Source organism: Rhinolophus sinicus, linkage group LG03, assembly GCF_036562045.2.
Source record: "Rhinolophus sinicus isolate RSC01 linkage group LG03, ASM3656204v1, whole genome shotgun sequence".
Classification (NCBI taxonomy): domain Eukaryota; kingdom Metazoa; phylum Chordata; class Mammalia; order Chiroptera; family Rhinolophidae; genus Rhinolophus; species Rhinolophus sinicus.
The window spans coordinates 66626728-66650473 of NC_133753.1; the positions used below are offsets into that span (position 1 = coordinate 66626728).

Genomic DNA, 23746 nt, shown 5'->3' on the forward strand with positions numbered 1-23746 from the left:
TTGGTTTTGGGTGGATTTATTTTAGCTTTCCTGGGAAAAGGGGGTCTAGAGATGAAATCCAAATGAAGAAAGAGAAGAGGTGATTCTTGCATTGATCAGTGTTCAAAATGAGAATGTGTGTAATGGATTCCAGATTAGGTTCTGGTTAGCATTTGCTGTGTTATTCCTTTTACAATTTGCTGATTTTCTCTGTATGACCCAGTAGTCTAAAAAATTCAGATCACACAGAAACTTCAGCCCTCTGCAGATTTAAACTTTAGGCTTATGAATCTCTTTTCCATATGTTTCTTCGTGGAAGCAGATTCCAAAGTTAAGGAAGTAATGGTGTTGGAGGCCTTAGAGCTAATCTTGAGCTTTTGTTTTTATTGCCACTGCATTAATGATGCCGTAGCCATCCATTCCCCAATGTGACATGCCCGAGCAGGTGTGCAGATGGTTAAAGGACTAAGGATATAGGACTCAGATGGCAGATGGTGATGCCTTGTCAAGGTTCCAACTGTACTTTGAACATTCTGTTCCCCTCTGACTTGCATCACTTCATATGGCAACCTCATTTGGAGGTGAATTGTTCTTTGCTGTTTTCTTTTTTTTTTTCCATGTTGGAGTTGACCTCATGCCTGGCACTGTGTGAAATGTATTGGCCTAGTTTCTGCGCCAGAGATGACAGAGGCTTATTGGTATTTAGTGTATGCTTTGTCATGTTGATTTTAGAAAATAAAGCCTGAAGAGATCCTCTAATTTTATTGAGATTACTCAGTCTCTGGCACTATTCTATTTACCTTAGAATAGTATCTCTCTAAGGACAGATGCTTCATGGATAAAGGAGTTCTAGTGTCAAATTAGTTGGGATGCTTCATGGAAGAAGGTATTTTGAGGGCAAAGGAGGTAAGAAAATGTTGATCCCCCCACCCCATTACCTCTGTAACAAACATGTTGACACCCATACCTTATCTCTTTTGCACCTCTCTGAATATAGCCTTGGTAGTTGTTTCTGGCATGTTGAAAGCTTCCCACCTTAAGCTCTCTTCTTTGCCTGAAGGATTTCTTCAGCACTTTGGGAGCTTCCATGGGCTCTCTGAAGGTACAACTTCAAGTGTGGGAGCATGCCCTCAAGATAACCCTCAACCATTGGGAGGTTGGACTTGATAAATGCCTAAAATTTCCCACCCTCTGGAATAATTTTGAAGCCACATCATAGTTTCTCAAAGAGTTTCCAGTAGATTTGAGCTCTAGTTGTTCATAGCAGTAACTTGTTCATTAACATAAGCTGTATGGCTTTTCTCATTTCCCTGTCTCAATCTTGCCTGTTTCATTTGTGTTTCCTGTTTTTGCCTCTGACAAAAACTACCTGTACCCAAGTCCTTGCCTGAGAGTCTGCTTTTGAAACACCCTTCCTTTTGATAGTCCTAATGCATATTAGCTTTGTGAAGTCTTGGAGTAGAGAAATTCATTTAATCCTGTTTATAAATTTTCATTCCACAAATATTTGTTATTTTTTCACTTTAAAATTCTGTCTATCTAATGTTCTTCACAATATGATTTCTGAATTATTTTGGTTCCTGGATTGTTAATAGTGTTTCAAGAAAGAGAGTCCACAGATTCCCTTTCACAGCACATTTTTGTTTTTAAGTACCCTTGGCAAAACCTCAAGGTCACAGGTCTGCAAGGGACTATAGAGTCTAGTTACATAATTTTATCAATAAAGAAACTAAGACCTAATAATCAATAACATTGTAAAGACTACGTAAGATATCAGGTGGGTATTGGACTTATCAGAGGGATCACTTCATAGATTATACAAATGCCTAACCACTGTGCTGTACACCTGAAATTAATATAAAGTAATATTGAATGTCAACTATAATTAAATACATATATATATATATATACACACACACACACACATATATATATATATATATATATATATATATATATATATATATATATATACATTTTAAGAGAGGAAAATTGTATTAAAATTGTAATACTCGATATATACTAATAACAAAAGATGAATACAAGTCACGTTTGACTTCTGCAATTACAAAAGGTCCTCAAAGTGGTTACCATCAGTGTAATTTTAATACAGTTTTTTCCTTTCTTAAAATGTATATACATTTTTTTGGCACCCTCTGTATATATGGTCATGGGATGTAAAGTACAGCATAGGGAATACAGTCAATGGTATTGTAATTGCTGTGTATGATGCCAGTAGACTTGCGGGGGGATTATTACATTGTGAGGGGTGTAAATGTCTAATCATTATGTTGTTTCATTGCTCCTGAAACTAATACAAAAAAATAAAATGCACACAAAAAAGAGAAAGAAACTAAAACCTAGAGTGGTGAACTGTTATCTGGTTCAAACATCTGAGATATCATAGGGAGTGTGCAGATATTGTTTAATCCAATGATTAGTAACTATGGCTTATAGGCAAAACTTAGCCTACTGTCTATTTTTGTTTGGTTTGCAAGTTAAGAATAGTTTTACATTTTTAAATGGTTGAAAAAATGTTTTATTAAATATTTCAAGATGTGAAAATCAGTAAGAAATTCCAATTTCAGTGTCCATAAATAAAGTTTTATTGGAACATAGACACACCCATTTGCTTATGTATTGTCTATAGTAGCTTTAGTGCTGTAGTGGCAGAGTTGAGTAGCTGTGATGGAGACTAAGATATTTACTGTCTGATTCTTTACAGAAAATGTTTGACAATCCCTGCTTTAGATTGTCAAGCCATTGTGAAGGGAATTGCATAAGTAAATATGAATATTGGCATAAGTCAACAGTGTAGCAGAGAAGTCACAAATTTGGGAGCAGAGCATGGGAATTCTATTCCATGCAGCACTGCTAACAAGCTTCATTAGATTTTGGACAAAAGACATTACCTCTGTAAATATACATCCTTTCCTCATTTATAAAATGGTGGGACTAGACTGAAGGCTTCGTAAACTCTCATAGTAATCTAACTGTTTTCTTAGATTCTGTGTTTGTCTATTTGGCATCTGTTAATCAATCGCAGGGTCAAACTAATGGCCAGAGTTGTTTACATCTCATCTATGATACAGCTTTCACAGGTGGACAAAAACCATATTATACATTATCTGTTCAAGATGGCAGAGTAGGTAAACATTGTGCTTGCCTCCTCTCATGACAACATCAAAATTACAACTAAACTATAGAGCAACCATAATTAAGAATTGCCTGAAGTCTAGCTGAACAGAAGTACTACAACTAAGAACATTCAGAGAAGGTACCTTTACAAGACTGGTAGACTGGTGGGACGGACAGAGACATGGAACGTGCAGATCCTACACCCACATGTGACGTTTAAAAATTGGGAGGGAGGTCTGGCCACAGCCATCAGGTAAACCAAGATGGGCACTTACAAGTACATTCATGAACTATGGAGGAGAAAGTAGCAGCAAGGTGTGCTGCTGGCAGTACTGCTAGCTCTCTGCACTTTACAGGGCTCCCAGCCCCACTTAGCCCAATAAAGTACACAGGCTAGGATACAGGTAAGCATGGTTATATCATATGTCAGATTCATGGGTGCCATGGTGGCTGCAAATGCCCAGTTCCTAAGGATGCGACCTGTGGCAAGCCTGTCCATCACAGTGTTAACCTGCTAAAGTTTGCTCGAAGCCTTCAGTCTGTTGCCAAGGAGTGAGCTGGATGCCACTATGGGGCTCCGAGAGTCCTGAGTTCTTACTGGGTTGGTGAAGATTCCACGTACACATTTTTTGAGGTTATCCTCATTGATGCATTCCATAAAGCTATCGGACAGAATCCTGATACCCAGTGGATCACCAAACTAGTCTACAAGCACAGGGGGATGTGAAGGCTGAAAACTGCAGGCCGCAAGAGCTGTGGCCTTGGAAAGGGCCACAGGTTTCACCATACTGTTGGTGGTTCTTGCCATGCAGCTTGGAGAAGGTACAATACTCTCCAGCTCCACTATTACTGCTAATATGAGTAATGTTTGTAAAATTCTTACCTAATAAGCAATTTACGACTATAAAAAAAAAATTGGGAATGATATCTCGGCTGCAGAGGTCCCTCTGGACAAGGGGTCCCAGCCCCACATCAGGATCCCCAGCCCAGGGTTTCAGTGCTGGGAAGAGAAGTCCCCACAACTTCTGGCTGTGAAAACCAGAGGAGATTGTGGCTGAGTGAGACAGAAGGCTCAGATATTCCTCTTAAAGGGCTTGTGCATGGACTTACTCACTGACGGGCTCACTTGCTCTGAGTTACAGCACTAGGTCAGCAGCTCAAAAGTTTCCAGGGACTTAGAGGGAGGAACTGAATTGACTGGCTTCAGGGTGAGGTCTGGAGGAACAGCTTTCTCCCATACAAAAATGTTGGCAGAACCTATTATTTCTTTGTTGAGTCCCCCCCCCCCCACGACCCAGTGTGCAGACACAGGTACTGCCACATCTGAGTCTCCATTAACCTGGCTAACACTGTTTGTCCTGCCCTGGTGATTCCCTGAGACCCTACCCTACCCACCTTTCAGGTACACCCAAGCTGCTTCCAATGGCTTTTCCATATAAATGGCCTGTCTTGGCTCATGCTGCGAACTTTCCTAAAATCTCTCAAAGGTTCACGAACCCCAAACAAGCAGCATCTGGCCTCAGCATGTCTCATAACTCTTTCCCAGCACTAGTGGCAGCCAGCCTCAGTTTGTGCCTTGGCTTCTCCCAGGTACTTCCAAGCCCAGCACAGTGGCTGTCATCTGCGGAATGTGTTGTGGCTCATGCCAGATGTCCCTGGGCAAGGAACAAGCTATACCAGGAGTTGGCCTGAAGAAGGGTCCCTCTCAGGAGCGTGGCTGGCTTCAGACCAAGCCAGAGCACCACACAGCTGCCTCTGCAGGTGACAAACCCGAAGGAGAGACTGGGCAGGCCCTAGAGCTCTGCTAAAGTGATTCCTGCTCCATAAGGTCAGCCTATGAACAGTTCCTCCACTGTAGTCACAGCCAGTCCTCACAACCAATCAGCTTGAGGGTCAACCCCTTCCATTGACATGCATACAGTAACCAAGGCTCAACTACAACAGGAAGGTACATACAACCCACACAAGGGACACACCTGGACCACTTGGCTCAGGTGACCAGGGAGACTGCACCTCTGGGCCCCACTGCACACCTACTACATAACACCACTCTACTGGGAGACATAGCATCCCTACCTAATACATAGAAACAAACACAGGGAGGCAGCCAAGTTGGGGAGACAAACATGTCCCAAATGAAAGAAAAGAACAAAGCACCAGAAAAAGAATGAAACAAAAGGGAGACAAGCAATCTACGAGATGCAGAGTTCAAAACACTGGTTATAAGCATGCTCAATAAACTAAGAGGAAGAGTAAATGAACTCAGTGAGAACTTAACAGAGATATGAAACATAAAAATGAAGATAGAAAACATAAACGAGTCAGAAATGAAGAATACAATAACTGAAATAAAGAATACATTAGAGGGAATCAACAGTAGATTAGATGAAGCAGAGGATTGAATCAGTGACTTAGAAGTTAAGGTAGCAAGAAACACCCAATCAGAACAGCAAAAAGGAAAAAAGAATCCACCCCCCAAAAATGAGGATACTTTAAGGGACCTCTGGGACAACATCAAATGTACCAACATTCACATCATTGGGGTACCAGAAAGAGAAGAGAGAGTACAAGAAATTGAAAACATATTTGAAGAAATAATGACAGAAAACTTCCCTAACCTGGTGAAGGATGTAGACATACAAGCCAGGAGAGTCAAAACAAGACAAACCCAAAGAGACCCACACCAAAATGCATCATGATTAAAATGCCAAAACTTAAAGACATAGTGAGAATCTTAAAAGCAGCAAGAGAAAAGCAATTCATTACCTGCAACGGAGCTCCCCTAAAACTATCTTCTGGTTTCTCAACAGAAACTTTCTAGACCAGAAGGGATTGGCAGGAAATATTCAACCAAGATTACCCAGCAAAGCTATCATTTAGAATTAAAGGACAGATAAAGAGTTTCCCAGACAAGACAAAGCTAAGGAAGTTAATCAACACCAAACCAGTATTACAAGAAATGTTAGAGGGACTTCTTTAAGAAGAAGATAAAAAAAAAGATAAAAAATATGACTAAAAAATGGCAATAATTACATATCTGTCAACAATTACTTTCAATGTAAATGGATTAAATGCTCCAATCAAAAGACACAGGAGGGTTGAATGGATAAGTAAACAAAATCCTTACATATGCTGCCTACAAGAGACTCACTTCAGATCAAAAGACACACACAGACTGAAAATAAAGGTATGGAAAAATATATTTCATGAAAATGGAAAAAATGAAAAGCTGTCATAGCAATACCTACATCAGACAAAGTAGGCTTTAAAAAAAAGGTTATAACAAGAGACAATAAAGGACCCAGTAATCCCACTTCCGAGTATTTATCTGAAGAAACCAAACTACTATTTCAAAGAAACATGTGCATCCATATGTTCATTACAGCATTGCTTACAGTGGCCAAGATATGGAGGCAACATGGGTGCCCATGAATGGATGAATGGATAAAGAAGAGGTGGTACGTTTTTACAGTGGAATATAACCATAAAAAAAGAATGAAATTTTGCTAGCTACAACAACATGGATCGACATAAAAGGTATTGTGGCTGAGTAGATTAAGTCAGACAGAGAAAGACAAATGCCATATGATTTTACTTATATGTGAAATCTAAAGAAAAAAACAAACAACAAAAGACAAACTCATAGATACAGAGAACATTTTAATTGTTGCCAGCTGGGAGGAGGTTTGGGGGCGGGGAGTGATGAAAAAGGGAAGGGATTAAGAAGTACTAATTGGTAGTTAGAAAATAGTCATGGGGATGTAAAGTATAACATAAAAAGTATAGTCAATAATATTGTAATAACTAAAAAAAATCATATTACAGACTCTCCAATGAATTCTAAATCCATACCTCCAATCACCTGTGTTATTTAACTCGCAGACACCAAACCAATATTTGTCCTGCCCTAATCATCCAGGGCAAAGTACCAGACAACTAGAGATCACCTGTTATAGCCCAGACATTGCCAACATTATTCAAGCTAGCCAATCCTAAGCTAGTTTCCCTTCCCTGCTTTCCTCTTCCATGAAAAACACAATAAAGGCTCTAGACCATGTTTTCTCTCCTCTCCTGCTTCCATCTCCTGATCAACTGTGGTGCTTTTCTAGGTGGCCCTGCATGATGTGCCATGCCTCTCATTTCTGGGGAACCTGTGAATAACAATACATTTTTCTGTCAGTTGCATTGACTTCTTCATGCCATCACTCAATCACCTGTATAAATTAAGACTCAGGCACAAATTGCTTAAGCACAAATAATTGATAATGTTGTGCAATTATCTCAGAGTTTAATGTATATAATTCTAGAACGTGCTTTGTTCCTGATGTTCAGCCTAAACCACACCTCCTTTATTGCAGCTCAGTTCCATCACTCCTCATCCGTGAGCTGTGGAAAAGTGAACACATAGGCTGCATCCCTGCCACCCAGGGAGCCTTGGACTATTTCTGAAGTTCACATGACTTGTTAGTAAGTCTTGTGGTTTGTCTCCTCGTAAATCAAAGGCTGAGATTCAGGAAAACTTTCTCATCACATCATATGGTTTTCCAGTTTTCTCTCCTCTTTACACTGCTCTGAGTCCCTGGAACCCCTTGTGTTTTCTACTTAGTCCAGTATGAGCTATGCTATATTAATTTTTCTTCAGGTATTTTCTTAAGTTCTGTCAGATATGACCACATGGTGGCAGTCCATGTGGTGGCAGTCCATGTGGTGGCAGTCCACGTGGTGGCAGTCCACTGATGGCAGTCCAGGTATGATATGTTAGGGGTCATGGGAACTGTGGTGAACAAATGGCTATATGCTCTGTTGACTTAGCTGTCATTGCTTAGCTTTGAGTCACTATTGTCACATGAGAATTCTGTCCAGTGGGGACAAGACTTTTCATTTTTTAAAGAGAAGTCCAAAATCTAGATTTTCAGATGGTACCTCCAGAATTTAAAATATTTGCAACAAATGCAAATTAAAAAAAAAAAAAAACACCCCGAAAACCACGGTGTGAACTGAACAAAATGAAACATGAGTTTGTCTGAGCTTGTGAGCCATCATTTTGCTATGTCTAATCTGTGATAAATGGGATAATTCTTGCAGACTCATTCTTTCTTGTACCCCAAGTTATTCCTTGGCTTCAGAACTTATGAGTCCTGAACTCTTTGGTCTTTGTTGACACTTAGTTGTCCCATATGCCATCTTGTCCAGATCCAGCTCCTTGCTATTCCAAGGATTAGTCAATCTAATGAATTCATTTATTCTAATGGGACTTTTTCCTTGGGTCTTTTCTTTGTTAAAATGTATATTTTATGAGTGAAGATAATAGAGATAATATTCTTAGCAACTCTTTCCTAAAAGTTGGGTATTTTAAACATGTAAAAGGGTCCAAAGTCTATGGCAGGCCAGAGGGGGATATGTGAATATGTTGGCAAGTGACACCTTGTGCTGCCTGCCAAATCACAGGTGTCAACAAGCTGCCATTGTCTAGGGCCAAGTTTGAAAACACTTTGGACCTATGTCATCGTGCTCGTGGTTGGCACTGTGAGCGGTATCTGCATCAGCAAAGGGCTGGTTTATAGAGGACTAGTAATGAAGTTTGCTCAGGTCTCACTTTCAAAAGCTGAGAGTGCTTTTGGTGTTGACAGTTAGCATGTTTTAAACAATCATTTGTTTCTACACCTGGTAATTGGTTCCATTTGGCATCTTCTACATTGTCTAAGTACTATCTAGCATATTTAATGAGATTCCTCTGAGCTTTTAAAAACATTTAAATGAAAGATTTAGATTCCATAAAAAGAAGAGGCAGCTGGTGAGTGTTGTTCATATGAGAGGTGGAGAGCATATTTTTGGGTTGAGAAGCTCAAAACAGACTTTCTAGTCTTTTCTGCCGATTGGCTTGGAAGGCACCCACATGGAACCTGCTTTCTTTTATTCAGTGACACCAGTGAAATGTCTGCTGTTGCCATCTTCTTTGACTGCCAGCAGCACTTAGAAGAGCCCACTGAAGAGCTTTAGATGGTTAGTTGACAAGCTCCCTCTCAGGAATAATAAGGTTCTGTGCCAGGACTGCACACATCCAACAGCCCTGCATGAGTCACTCTTCTGCCACAAGATTGGTCAAAATTGAATCAGTGAGTTGGGAATAATGGTGAGTTGGTTTTTTTAATTCCCACTGGGAAATAGCATGGGGATGAAGATTAATATGAACCCATTTTTTTACATGCTTATTTGAAGAATTAATGTGTGGGGTGCCCTTAGACGGATGATATCTTGACCATTGATGGTTTATCATCAGAGAGAGGAAAGCGAAACTGTTTTCGTTTCTTTTTTGGGCAATTTTTTTGAGGCTAGCACCACCATGTGGATAAAGTGGATATGGAATTTTCTTCAGTTTGTATAACAGGCCATCAAAGTGCCCGTGGAAACGAGATTTTGGTATATTCTTGCATGTTTCTTATATCTTTTCTGAGTTATCACAGAGCAGCATAGTGATAAAAATATGTATATTTTTGCACTCAGCTCTCAAGGATCTTTGGCTCCTACAAAACGACTGAATTGCATGCTGGAAGATGACAGTGGACAATTCATAGAGCAGCTTTGTGGCAGGCTGAGTGGAAATCAGACACCTTGTTTGGGATCAGCTGATTTGGACTCTGTGAAAAATGCCACGAGCAGTTATTGAGGCAACTTTCTGACTATTATTTCCCAAGGAATGCAGGCTGAATCAGAAAAGGAAGAGAGATAAAAATCTTGTTTTAGGGTGCAAAAGAATTTTACCAAATACTTACATGTGTTTCTTTTTGGTTGTTGTTGTTTTTTGTTTTTTTGTCCTGACTCTTTTGGAAGAATGAAAAAAAAGAAGAGAACAATGTAGAAAAACCTCTATTTACTATGGATTTTAGTCCTAATAGCATGGTGAGGGTGTGGCTGGCAAAGATAGAAAATTGGATTTTCCCTCCTTAGTGGGCTTTTCTGTGTTACTGGCATGAAGATCCTTGGAGAGGAGCAAGGCCTGCTTTTCTTTGAGGGGTTGGTTCCTCATTTCCAAATTATATGTGTGTTGGGAGTGGGCTCTAGGTGGAGGTAGGGAGAGCTGTTGCTTATAAAAATCTAGTGCCATTTAACACCTAAGTCCATTCTTCCATTCTTATTCTTTTCTTTGCATAGTCTCCTAACCCCAAAAGGATAAAGTTTTATCAGCACTTAAAAGAGGAAATTGTGATTGTAGAAATATGAGGGAGTCAAAAACAAATCAGGATATGAACATTTTCCTCTGTTTGAAGAGCTACTAAAGTGATAGAAAAATGTATAAAACAGTTCCTTGCCACCCACCCCTTACTGTTGCCTTTACACATCCCCTTTACTCTTTCCCACAGCCCACCTTGCTCCTGTAGCTGCAAACATTAATATATCTGGAGTTTTAGATTAAAAGAGCTTCTTGTGGTTGAATATGGGCCGATGCCAATCTGGAGGGAGTTTCTAGGGACACATTGGGGAGCTGTCCTCTGTAAAAGGCCATTTATCAAACAGGTGTGACAGGAAGCTGGGTGAGCCAGCTGATATATGAAGTGCAGATTTAGCATTAAGTTATGGTTAAAACAGAAGTAAATAGAGAACAGAAAAAGAGAAAATCAATTAAGTCAAAAGTTCAACAAAGATCCACAAAAGTGACAAATTTCTAGCTAAATGACTGAAAAAAAAGAAGACTCAAGTAAGTAAATAAAAGTGGGTTTATTACTACCAATGCTACATAAATAACAAAGTATTATAAGAGAGTACTATGAACATTTGTACACCAACATATTAGATAACCTACATGAAATGGACAAATCCTAGAAATATAAAATCTTCCAAGACTGGATCATGAAAAAAATTGAAAACCTATTCTATAAAATACATCTATAACAAGTAAGGAGAATGAATCAGAAATCAAAAATCTCCCAACAAAGAAAAGCCCTGGACCCGATGGCTTCAATGGTGAATTTTAACAAACTTTTAAAGAATTAACACTAATTACTCTCAAACTTTTCCAAAAAATTTCAGAGGAGAGAACACTTCTTAACTCATTCTATGAGACCAGCATTTCCCTGACATCAAAGCCAGACAAAGACACTACAAGAAAACTACAGACAAATTTCTCTTATAAACATTAATGCAAAAATTCTCAACAAAATATTGGCAAATCAACTTCAGCAGCACATGAAAAGACGTATGCACCAAGACCAAATGCAATTTATTCTGGGAATGGAAACATGATTCAACAGATGAAAATTGATCAATATACCATATCACATTAACAGAATGATTAAACCACATGATCATCTCAGTTGATACAGAAAAAACATTTGACAAAATTCAACTTTCTTCCATGATAAAAACATTCAACAAACTAGGAATAGAAGGAAACTACCTCAACATAATTAAAAGTCATATATGAAAAATCTACAGCGAACATCATACTCAGTGGTGAAAGACTAAAAGCCTTTCCTCCAAAATCAGGAGCAAGGGAAGGATGCCGGCTTTCACCACTTCCATTTAATACAGCACTGGAAATTTCAGCTGGAACAATTAGGCAAGAAAAAGTAATGAAAGTCATCCAAAAAGGAAAGAAAGAAGTAAAATTATCTCATTCACAGATTATATAATCTTAAATATAGAAAACCCTAAATATTCTACAAAAAAACCTGTTAGAACAAATTTAGCAAAGTAGTAGGATACAAAATCAACATGCAAAAATCAGTTGCATTTCTAAACACTGACAATGAACAATTTGAAAGAAAATCAGGAAAACAGTTCCATTTACAATAGCTTCAAAAATAATAAAATTCGTAGGAATTAACCAAGGAGGTGAAAGACTTTTATAATAAAAATTACAAAAAATTGCTGAAATTGAAGAAGACAAAAATAAATAGAAAAACAGCTCATGTTCATGAACTGAAACAATATTGTTAAGATGCCAGTATTATCCAAAGTGATCTATGACTTCAATACAATCCCTACCAAAATCCGAATGCCTTTTTATTTTTTGTTTTGCAGAAATACAAACACCCATCCTAAAATTATATGGAATCTCAAGGAACAGTGGATAGCCAAAATAATCTTGCAAAATAAGAACAAAGTTGAAGGACTAACACTTCCTGATATCAAAGCTTACTACAAAGCTATATGGTATACTATCAAAACAGTGTGGTACTGAGATAAAGGCATGCATATAAACAAATGAATCAGAATAGAGAGCACAGAAATAAACTCTTACATATATACTCAAATGATTTTCAACAAGGATGCCAAGACCATTCAATGGGGAAAGGTCAGTTTTTTTCAATTAATGGTGTTGGGAAAACTGGATACCCACATGCAGAAGAATGAAGTTGGACCCTTAACTTATCACCATATACAAAAATTAACCAAAATCAATTAAAGACCTAAACATAAATGTTGAAACTATGAAACTCTTAGAAGAAAACTTAGCATAAAACCTTCACAGAGATGTCATCAAAATGGTGGCATGAGGTGAGCCTCTGGAAATCTCCCCTGGAATTTACAACAAATTGAAAACTATAACTCCACAAGGACTCCCTGCACAGCAGACAGTCAAGACGAAGAGTCTCAATATTGAATTCACCTAAAGGTGGGCAAATTGCATGATCAGGAGAAGAGGGAAGGGAGAAGTGTGGAGCCAGGGCTGCACAAGCACACTATATAGACCTAGCTCAGTGCTCCAAGCTCGCTGCATCCTGGAACTACAGCAGTTGCGGGAGAGGGAAGAACTCGGACAGCTAAGGCTCCATTTATGGCCCACAGGGCTGAGGGGACAGCATATAACACGGCTGAACCCAACGCTCATGGCAGAGACCTCGGAACAAAGACTGAGGGAAGAAGGCTGAAAACGGTGGTTTAAGCCCTCACTGCCGAGCAGAGAATGGAAGCCTTAGGCACTGAGACTAGCTGCCCCCTCCTTATCTTCCCAGACTCACCCTGCCCTGCCCCCACCTGCCCAGTACTAGAAGAAGAACAGTATCAGTGTCAGATCAAAAAAACAGAATATTTGCAGTTCTGAGAACTGTGGTCTGCAGACACAGATTCACAGCCCAATTAGTTCTGGCAAATGGGAAGGAGCTGTGGAAGCAGGACTGGCTGTGGTGGTCGTCGCCGCCATTGCTCTGGGCCACCTCTCACAACTCACCCCAGCCCTGTCCCCACCTATCTGGGCAGATCCCTGCAGGAGTAAACAGAACTGCTGAAACATGCGGGCTCTGAATCTGGTGCAGGAAGAGCTTTGGAACTTCAAAAGCTCTCCATATCCCCACAGGGATGTGGTGCCCTATGACCCAGGTGAACTGTTAACATAGGAGAAGTCCGCCTTCGAGGGAATCCCCCCATTGTGTGAGAAGCTAGAATAGAGCAGAGAAAACATAACACTACTGTGTGAGAGAGAAAAAAAGCCTGCAGTCAGAGAGAAAATAAAACATTCTACAAACACGTACTGGAAAACAAAAGAAATACTTCTTCCTATCAACCTGTTGCAGAACCCACTCCTGTAGATGTCTAGGAAGAGAAATAATAAATCATTAATTGCCATGAATAACCAAGGCAACAAGACAGCTCAGAAAGAAAGTGAAAAGTCTCCAGAAAATGAACTTAAAGATATGGAAATATGTGACTTAAATGACAGAGAATTCAAGATTGCAGTTCTGAAAAAACTCAATGAGATGCAAGAAAATACTGAAAGGCCGTTTAATGAACTCAGAAACATAATCAAAGAACAAAATGAACATTTTACCAAAGAGATTGAAATTTTTAAAAAGAACCAAATAGAATTTCTGGAAATTAAGAACTCAATAGAAGAAATTAAGAATGAAATAGCCAGCTTAGGTAGTAGAGTTGACCAGATGGAGGAAAGAATCAGTGACATCAAAGATAGAAACCTGGAAATGACACGGATGGAAGAAGAAAGAGACTTGAGACTTAAAAGAAATGAAAGAACTCTACAAGAACTTTCTGACTCCATCAGAAAGAGCAATATAAGAATAAGGGGCATACCAGAAGGAGAAGAAAGAGAGAAGGGAACAGAGAGTATACTCAAACAAATTGTCGATGAGAACTTCCCAAATTTGTGGACAGAACTGGACCCTCGAATCCAAGAAGCAAATAGAACACCTAGTTACCTCAATCCCAACAGGCCTTCTCCAAGGCACATTGTATTGAAGCTGTCTAAAATCAACGACAAAGAAAGAATCCTCAAGGCAGCCAGGGAAAAGAAGACGGTAAACTACAAAGGAAAGCCCATTAGATTATCATCAGATTTTTCAGCAGAAACTCTACAAGCCAGGAGGGAGTGGAAGCAAATATTCAAACTATTGAAAGAGAGAAATTATGAGCCAAGAATAACATACCCAGCAAAGATATCCTTTAGCTATGAAGGAGGAATAAAGACCTTTCCAGACATACAGAAGCTCAGGGAATTTTCTAATACACGACCTGCAGTACAAGAAATACTGAAGGAGGCTATTTGACCACCATCAACAGGGAGAATTTGAGGCAACCAAAACATAAAAAGGGGGAGAGTGAAGGTCTGAACCAGAATATGGGAATGGAGAAAGTAACCATGCTGAAAAAAATGGAATACTCTAAATATCAAACTTTCTTTTACATAAACTTAAGGGTAACCACTAAAAAAAAATCCAGAACTGAAATATATACTGTGATAAAAGAAGAAACGGAGGGAAAAATCATAGAATACCACCACACAGAAATAATAGACAACAACAAAAAGGCAAAGAAACAATGGAGACACAGTCTTACCAGAAAACTAAAAATAGAATGATAGGAAATCCTCACATATCAATAATCACCCTAAATGTAAATGGACTGAACTCACTAATAAAAAGGCACGGAGTAGCAGATTGGATCAAAAAACTAAAGCCAACCATATGCTATCTCCAAGAGACACATCTCAGCTACAAGGACAAGCATAGACTCAAAGTGAAAGGGTGGAAATTGACACTCCAAGCAAATGGTATCCAGAGAAAATCAGGTGTAGCCATAATGATATCAGATGAAACAGACTTCAGGGTGAAAAAGGTAACAAGAGACAAAAATGGACATTTCATAATGGTAAAGGGGACTATACAACAAGAAGACATAACAGGCATCAATATTTATGCCCCCAGTCAGACAGCACTGAAATATACCAAGCAACTACTAACAGAACTAAAGGGAGAAATTGACCAAAACACAATTATACTAGGGGTCCTAAATATATCATTGACAGCTATGGATAGATCACCCGAACAGAAAATAAATAATGAAATAGAACCCATAAATGACACATTAGATGAAATGGACATAATTGACATTTATAGAGCACTTCATCCTGAAACATCAGACTATACATTTTTTTTCTAGTGTACATGGAACATTCTCAAGGATAGACCATATATTAGGACATAAAACTTACCTCAGCAAATTTAAGAAGACTGAAATCATACCAAGCGTATTCTATGATCACAAGGCTTTGAAATTGGATATCAACTGCAAAAAGAAAGCAGGAAAAAAGACAAATAATGGAGATTAAACAACATACTTTTTAAAGAATTACTGGGTCAAAAAAGAAATTAGAGGAGAGATCAAAATATACATAGAAACAAATGACAATGAAAATACATCCTACCAAAATTTTTGGGATGCAGTGAAAGCAGTTTTAAGAGGGAAATTTATATCATTACAGGCCTATCTCAAGAAACAAGAAAAATCCCAAATAAATAACCTCATGTTACACCTTAAAGAACTAGAAAAAGAAGAACAAATGAAACCCAAGGTCAGCAGAAGAAAGGAAATAATAAAAATCAGAGCAGAACTAAATGAAATAGAGAACAAAAAGACAATAGAAAAAATTAATGTGACAAAGAGCTGGTTCTTTGAAAAGATTAACAAAATTGACAAACCCTTGGCTAGACTCACTAAGATAAAAAGAGAGAAGACACTAATTAACAAAATCAGAAATGAAAAAGGGGAAGTTATCATGGGTGCAAATAGAAAGGATCATCCGAGAATACTATGAAAGACTGTATGCCACCAAATCCAATAACCTAGAAGAAATGGACAAGTTCTTACATACATACATATAGCCTTCCTAGGCTGAACCATGAAGAACTGGAAAATCTAAACAGACCGATCACCAGTAACGAAATTGAACCAGTCTTCCAAAACCTTCCCAAAAACAAAAGTCCGGGACCAGATGGCTTCACCAGTGAGTTCTACCAAACCTTCAAAGAGGATCTAATACCAATCCTGCTCAAACTCTTCCAAAAAATTGAAGAAGAGACAGTACTCCCTAACTCATTTTATGTGGCCAACTTTACCCTGATACCAAAACCTGGCAAGGACAACACAAAAAAAGAGAACTACAGACCAATATCTCTGATGAATACAGATGCAAAAATCCTAAACAAAATTCTAGCAAATTGAATGCAACAATGCATTAAAAAGATTATTCATCATGACCAAGTGGGGTTCATCCCCGGGGCACAAGGATGGTTCAACATATGCAAATCCATCAATGTGATACATCACATAAACAAAATAAAGGACAAAAATCATATGATTATATCAATTGATGCAGAAAAAGCATTTGACAAGATACAACATCCATTTATGATTAAAACACTTAATAAAATAGGTATAGAAGGAAAATACCTTAACATAATAAAGGCCATATATGACAAACCCTCAGCTAATCTCATAATTAATGGTGAAAAACTGAAGCCCTTTGCTCTATGTTCAGGAACATGACAGGGCTGTCCCCTATCACCTCTGCTTTTCAACATAGTGTTGGAAGTCCTTGCCAGAGCAATCAGGCAAGAGAAAGAAATAAAAGGCATCCAAATTGGGAATGAAGAAGTTAAATTGTCACTCTTTGCAGATGACATGATGCTATATATAGAAAACCCTAAAGACTCCACCAAAAAGCTATTAGAAACAATCAACGAATACAGTAAAGTTGCCGGCTACAAAATCAACGTACAAAAGTCCATTGCATTCCTATATACTAACAATGAAATCTCAGAAAAATAAATAAAAAGAAAATTCCTTTTGCAATTGCAGCAAAAAGAATAAAATACCTAGGAATAAACTTAACCAACAATGTGAAAGACCTATATGCTGAAAACTACAAGACATTTTTAAAAGAATTTGAAGAAGACACAAAGAAATGGGAAGACATTCCGTGCTCATGGATTGGAAGAATCAACATAGTTAAAATGGCCATATTACCCTAAGCAATATACAGATTTAATGCAATCCCCATCAAAATCCCAATGGAATTTTTAAAAGAAATGGAGCAAAAAATCATCAGATTTGTTTGGAACCACAAAAGACCGTGAATAGCCAAAGCAATCTTAAGAAAAAAGAACAATGCTGGCGGTATCACACTCCCTGACTTTAGCTTGTACTACAGGGTAACAATAATCAAAACAGCATGGTATTGGCAGAAAAACAGACACATAGACCAATGGAATAGAATTGAGAACTCAGAAATAAAACCACATAAATATGGACAGATAATTTTTGACAAAGAAGCAGAAAACATACAACGGAGAAAAGACAGCCTCTTCAATAAATGGTGCTGGCAGAATTGGAAAGCCACGTGCAAAAGAATGAAACTGGACTGCTATCTGTCACCATGTACCAAAATTAATTCAAAATGGATCAAAGACTTAAGCATAAGACCTGAAACAATAAACTGCATAGAAGAAAACATAGGTACTAAACTTATGGACCTTGGATTCAAAGAGTGTTTCATGAGTTTGACTCCAAAGGCAAGGGAAGGAAAAGCTAAAATAAACGAATGGGACTATATGAAACTTAAAAGCTTCTGCACAGCAAAAGAAACCATCGACAAAATAAAGAGGCAACCAACTGAATGCGAGAAGATTTTTGCAAACAGTGCCTCCGATAGGGGCTAATATCCAAAATATACAAGGAACTCATGAAACTCAACAACAAAAAAACAAACAACCCAATTGAAAACTGGGCAGATGACCTGAAGAGACATTTCTCCAAAGAGGACATACAAATGGCAAATAGACATATGAAAAAATGCTCAACATCACTAATCATCAGAGAAATGCAAATCAAAACCACAATGAGATATCACCTCACCCCAGTCAGAATGGCTATCATCAACAAGACAAATAATAACAAATGTTGGAGAGGTTGAGAAGAAAAAGGAACCCTCATACACTGTTGGTGGGAATGCAGACTGGTGCAGCCGTTATGGAAGGCAGTGTGGAGGTTCCTCAAAAAATTATGAATAGAATTACCGTATGACCCAGCAATCCCTCTCCTGGGTATCTACGGAGAAAAATCTGAAGACATTTATCCATAAAGGCACGTGTGCTCCAATGTTCATTGCAGCTTTGTTTACAGTGGCCAAGACATGGAAACAACCAAAATGTCCTTCGATAGATGAATGGATGAAGAAGTTGTGGTATATATACACAATGGAATACTATTCGGCGGTAAGAAAAGATGATATAGGAACATTTGTGACAACATGGATGGATCTTGAGAGTGTAATGCTGAGCGAAATAAGTCAGACAGAAAAAGCAGAGAACCATATGATTTCACTGATATGTGGTATATAAATCAAAAACAACAAAAGAACAAGACAAACAAATGAGAAACAAAAACTCATAGACACAGACAATAGTTTAGTGGTTACCAGAGGGTAAGGGGGGAGAGGGGTGGTAGATGAGGGTAAAGGGGATCAAATATATGGTGATGGAAGGAGAACTGGGTGATGAACACACAATGGGATTTATAGATGATGTAATACAGAATTGTACACCTGAAATCTATGTAACTTTACTAACAATTGTCACCCCAATAAACTTTAATTAAAAAAACAGAACAAAACAAAACAAAAAACCTTCACAACACTTAATTTGGCAATGGTTTCTTGAATATAATACTAAAAGGCATGGGAACAAAAGACACACTGGACTTCGTGAAAATTGAAAAAAAAATGCCTGCATTGAAGATACTATTAACAGAGTAAAAGACGACCAACAAAATGGAAAAAAATATTTGCATATTTGCAAGTTACATATATGATAAATGATTAATATCCACAATACGTACAGAAATCCTAAAACTCAACAACTAAATAGCAAATAATTTAACCGAGGTGGTGAAGGATCTGTACAGTGAAAACTGTAAAACACTGATAAAAGAAATGAAGCAGACAGAAATAAATGGAGCTTTATTCCATGATTATGGATTGGAAGAATGAATATCCAAAGTAACCTATAAATTCAGTGCAATCTCTATCAAAATTACAATGGCGTGTTGTCACGGAAATAGAAAAAAATCCAAAAATTTGTAGGGAATGACGTAAATCACCAAATGGTTCACACAATCTTGAGCAAGAGGAACAAAACCGGAGGCATCACACTTCCTAATTTCAAGCTGTATTATAAAGCTGTAGTAATCAAAACAGTATGCTATTGGCATAAAAAGAGACACATAGATCAGAGCAACAAAATGAGCCCAGAATTAAACCCATGCATATGTGGTAAACTAATTTTTGACACAGGCCTCAAGAATGCACAGTGGGGAAAAATAGTCTCTTCTATAAATGGTTTTGGGAAAACTGGATATCCACATGCAAAAGAATGAAATTGGACCTTTATCTTACACCATACACAAAACTCAACTCAAAATGGATTAACTCAAAACATTTAATGTAAGATCTGAAACCATAAAACTCTTAGAAAATATAGGAGAAAAGCTCTTTGATATTGGTCTAATTCTTTGGAGAGAACTAAGATGAGAGATGAGAATGATGTAGAAGATTCTTCTATAATTTAGATGTCACCAGGAGCCACCCACTCTTTGATACTAGCTAAGATTGCCTTTCCTACCATCCTGCACTTTCTGTCTACTGTTTCCCCCCGCCCCCCTGAGGATTTTTGCAAATCTTTTCTCCTATTTACTTCTTTGTTCTATAACTTTAAGGCTGTTTATCTCTGGTCTGGTATTGACTCAAACTTGAGACATAATCCTTCTTTTCTCCCAAAATTCACTTGTAAGAGTCAACAAAAGGCGACTTGTAGAGGCAAATATCTACAACTATGTGTGGTAGATTTTACTGGCGATTGAAGCAAGCATGTGGGAGCATAAGTTTGCAGCACCACTTAGAAAAGAAAACTGAATATTAGCTTTCTCAGTCTTCTGAAAGTTCTGTGTTCATTTCTACCAACTTGGATTTCAGTGTCTCATCATTGTTGCTCAGCTTTCTCTCCTACTTCTTGTCCTCCCAGATGTGACAAAAATTCCTTGTATATCATTGTTATAAAGAGCATTTCAGCTCTAGCACTTACTACTCCCCCATGATTCACACTTTGCATAACTCAAGATTTATTAATGTGCTCTGCTAAAAAAAGGATCATGTGTTTCAAGTGTCACCCTTTCTTCTCTTGCCTTCTCTGGTAGTTTCTATAGGAGCAGGGAGAGAAATATGGAGGTTTATTTCCCCAGATTATGACTTTACCTTGGAAGACAGGAGGGTAAAGTTGATTTTGGTTTTAAATAACAATTGCAACAAAATCTCTGTTATGTTAGTGTCTGACTGTAAAGAATTGGGAAATGCTGGTGTACTAGAAGAACCACTGAAAAAGGACTCAAGACCAGGTTCTTATCCTAGTTCTGTTACTAACTAGTTGTGTGATCTTGGGGGAAGTACCACACTGGGCTTGACTGAGCAATGTCTAAATTCCCTGCCAATTCTATGAGTCTATGATTTGAAAGTTTCCATGGTGCCTAATTCTATAAATGCAACCATGGCTGGGATTTTCCCCTTCACACGTGGGTGAACATCCCAGCACTCTGGACTGTGCCCCAACCTCTCCTTGGCCAGCTCTCTGGTGAACATCTGCTGTCAACAATAGGGGTTTTACAGGCCAAGCTTTGGAGCCAGACACAGGCTTAGCTGCTGGTTATTTCAACTCAGAACTTTGTTGTTTCATTTGCTCTCAGAACCAGCTTCCTTACTTATAAACTGGGTATAATAATATCTACCTTGGAAGACTGTGATTATACAATAATGCAAGCGAAACAGTAAAGTGCTTGGCACATAATTAGTGCTCAATAAATGGAATTTATGATCATTTACATCATATCTGCTATGAAGGGGCTAGGTGTGTGTCATGACAAACTCATGCAGTGCTCTTTCTGGGTCTGCTGAGGCATCTTAGCCTGTGTGGTGGGAAGAATTTGGTTTACTATACAGGTAACTCCTAAACTTTGGTTTTGTTGAGTGGAAAACATAATCTGAGAGGGAGAGTGGAATGGTTCTGGGCAGCATTTTTTCTTTTTTTAAAGCTGTGTGGAGGAAGAAGAAGGTGGATTATTTAAGGAATCGAGAGGAGAGAGGACTTTGAAAAGGAAAAATAAACGTCACCAAGGGGAAATTTGATTCAGTTATAGAATGATGAACAACATGCATCCTTTTCCTCTGACTCCATGAATCTTAAGTTTGTATATTTATAAAACTTAATGTATGTAGCACTGAAGAGTGAGATCTAGTTTGGGGATTTATTAAAGTGTGGAGTCCTGATTCAAGCTAGACATAGATATAAGGACAGAGACTATGTAAGGAAATCTACTCAGGACACATATTCTGAAGATTTTAGGTTATAATTGCAGGTAGTGAGTGACTCAGCCCTTGGGATAGGGCACTACGTTTATTGCCTATGTTCTTGATGTTCAAACCGCTCTGGTCTACGAATCTGAAAAAGTGGGGCAGGTTTGCTGTTATCATGGACCTTCCTCCATCTGGTCTGCATCTAACGGGTATAAGGCACCTATGGAGAAACAGCTTGTGAGGAGACACACAGTCACCGTGGAACAGTGCCCTCTACTGTTCCAGAGGGAGCCATGCAGCGGTGGTCAAATCATGAGGGAAGTGCACATTGCTCCAGAGCCAAAGCAGGCTGCTCTGCACCATCAAGACCCTGGGAGGGAGGCCAGCTGCTGGTACCCAGAGCCCATTTCCGCTGTTAACAGTCAGCAGCAGAAGAAAGGCGGCCCAGCTAACAGCAGCTTACCGCTCCTACATTTGTTTGTAGGCAGAAACGCTGCATAGGAGTGCTCCCTTCCTAGTTTTCACTGCAAACACAGAAGAGCTTCTGTTAGTTAGGTTTCTTAGCAGAAAGAATCTTCAAAACAGGCATTTTAACCCTTGAACCTTGCTTTTAGAAGACCACTACTTCTCAGTGTTATAAAACGAAAAATTTTAAACCACTTTAGGGAAGCTATGATGAAATAAAGTCATATAAAACAGCAGTGCAATGTCCAAGTTTACACCAGCAAAGGATCGACATATGTTTCTTTCTTTCTTCTCCCTTTTTTCACTTCTCTCCCTCTTCTCTCTCCCCTTCCCCTCCCCTTCCTCTTCTTTTTAATAAATCCATCTAAAACACCACAGAATCCTTTTCTACAGTAATGATGTTACATGGTGGAAACTGTTAACTTTCTTTTCCTTCTGGGAACAGGTTTTTGAAAAACCTTTTCTTAAAGGACTCTGAAACCACAATATGAATAAGTACTTTTTCGTTCATGATTCCAGAGTTTAAATTCTTGAGTTTAGGGGGTGTGCATTTCTTCTCTATCGTGTGGCAGGGCGCTGGTAAATGGAAGCCTGCCACCGTTTCCTTTTGCCAAGAATGAAGTCCAGTTTAATGCGGCATTAGCCACCCAGTGGAAGGAAACTTCCAGGTTCCACTGGATCCCAGAATCCCACTGCCATTCATTGCAGGAATTAACAGTGCATTCAATCAATGCAGATCTTACTGACATGGTGGAGGGTATTTCCATTTAGGGGCTGGGTAAATAACTCAGACTTATTTGTATTGTCAGACTACCAGTATTTTTGCATTACTGTACCGTATTTCCCCGAAAATAAGACCTAGCCGGACAATTACCTCTAATGCATCTGTTGGAGCAAAAATTAATATGACTCGATATTATATTATGTTATGTTATATTATATTACATTACATTACATTACATTACATTACATTACATTATATTATATTATATTATATTATATTATATTATATTATATGACCCGGTCTTATATTACAGTAAAATAAGACCGGTCTTATATTAATTTTTGCTCCAAAAGACGCATTAGAGGTTATTGTCCAGCTAGATCTTATTTTCGAGGAAACATGGTGATGATTATCAGGAGAAAACGCTTTAGTTTTCTCTGAAGCCTAGAGTTAAGAAAGAATTTACCCATTCTATAAATTTACCAGATTAAGAAAGTTACTAAATTTTTTGATACTTCTGTTTGGTTACTTCTATTTAAAATATTCATCTAGGGTAGAAGATGCTTTTACTCTTTTAGTAAATAATGGCTTTGCTGACATGTAGACTTATTTGCTGACACTATCTTATTTAATGACCGGCATGCTATTCTTCCTCTTAGACAAGCATCATCCTTGGATCTCATGTCACCTCCTATTGGACACTGCCATGGGGAATCACTCCTTCCTCTATTTTTCTATTGTAGGATTGTATGCATATACAATCTATTGTAGGATCATATGTTATGTATGCATGTGACATATTTGTCTCT

The 23746-nt window shown here is 38.3% G+C and overlaps 1 long non-coding RNA gene across 2 annotated transcripts in view; it reads left to right on the forward strand.

The window, feature by feature from the left end:
- Positions 1-675: 675 nt before the first annotated feature.
- LOC141570601 (uncharacterized) overlaps positions 676-23746 on the forward strand; it is a 685104-nt gene continuing 662033 nt past the window's right edge. Inside the window, exon 1 of one of the 2 annotated variants that reach the window (XR_012494789.1) lies at positions 676-885. This is a non-coding gene — a long non-coding RNA (uncharacterized LOC141570601). Of the gene's footprint in view, positions 886-9059; positions 9251-23746 lie in introns of those variants that run through there. The other variant, XR_012494788.1, reaches the window with a different exon arrangement.